Source organism: Arachis ipaensis, chromosome B10 (genome assembly GCF_000816755.2).
Source record: "Arachis ipaensis cultivar K30076 chromosome B10, Araip1.1, whole genome shotgun sequence".
NCBI lineage: Eukaryota > Viridiplantae > Streptophyta > Magnoliopsida > Fabales > Fabaceae > Arachis > Arachis ipaensis.
In genome coordinates, this window is record NC_029794.2 from 25,547,239 (window position 1) to 25,548,692 (window position 1,454).

A 1,454-nucleotide genomic window follows, 5' to 3' on the forward strand; every position below is an offset into this window, starting at 1 on the left:
TGAACGTCAAATATTCAATTAATTAGTTAAAAAATTAAAAGAAAAAAAGGTAAATAATGATTCTATAGTGACATATTCAATTCGAATAAACATTTGTCTAAAGAAAGGACTGATATTATATTTTGAATGAAAAAAATTCTCTAAAATAATAGTTAACAGATTTTAAATTTAGACAATGAGATAGATAAGAATCTTAAAAGATAAGAAATAGATTGCAAAAACAACCCATCAATATCAAAGAGAGGATTCTATATAGAAACTTATTGCTTCATAGAAACGGGAAGATCACATCAGGAACTAAGTCAAGTGTATAATATACGTAAAGTGTAAGACTATCGGAAATATAAAAAATAAAATAAAATAAAATAAAAATACTACGTAAAACTTAAAATCAACTACTAAATAGTTGTCATATATTTGTATCTATTTGTGTATCTTTACATGTAGTATTATTTTATATATATTATATATGATTATTGATTTGATAGTTAATTTGTAATACTCGTAACGGAGTTGATTTTGATATGATAATCATGATTAGAGCTCTCACCGCTCTCTCTCTCTCTACCCTACTATTTGGACTTTGGAACATAAGTAATGATCATATTCGCTATTTGAGTCTAAAAAGCTTATACAATGATGACTATAGATGTAATTTTTATATACGTGTAGTGAACATAATATATATATATAACCACAAAAGTATTCAATTTAATTATTTATTATGTTATATAAAAAAGCATATAAACCCAAGTTTCTGATTTAAGGGCATAATCCTATCCTTCCCCACCACAATAGTATTGTTTGATGTCACCCATTTTCATAAATGACAAGGCAACTACTCATATGAAGAGGGTAAAAACATTTTTTCATAAAAATACTTTGTTTAAAAGTAAAATTTATTTGTTTAGTCACACTTTAAATAAAGACAATATTTTTATAAATATCAAAATCTAACTGTCTAATTTATTATCCAAAGGTCAAAAGAGAATATTTTCACATGAAGACAATAATAAAATCTTCATTGTAGTATCCACTAAATAACAATACTAAAAATTAATATTTTTAGTGAAAAACATAAAAAGTTAGTTAGTGCTTATTTGAATATAAAGTAAATGTAAGAAAAAATATTGATCATGTAATATTTTTTATTATAAATATATTATATATGTTCATATTTTGATACGGTTTCGTTACGTTACCAACAACATTTCTGTCAACTTCTGCCAATTCTTATTTATAACTGTGTTTAATGGAAGTGTTTTTGTGGATGTGTCTCATAAAAATATTTTTTTTATGATTGTGTTTAATAAAAGTGTCTTTATAGATATATTTTTTTGATGTGTCTCTTTATATATGTATTTAAAATATAATAATTAATTATTATTAACAACAAATTGACAGATAATATATTGGTACCCTATACTTTTTTATTTTAATATAATTTATATCAA

The 1,454-nt window shown here is 23.0% G+C and overlaps 1 protein-coding gene across 1 annotated transcript in view; it reads right to left on the reverse strand.

Moving 5' to 3' along the window:
* LOC107620363 overlaps positions 1 to 1,454 on the reverse strand; it is a 3,557-nt gene that overhangs the window by 718 nt on the left and 1,385 nt on the right. The gene's annotated exons all lie outside the window — the stretch shown is intronic.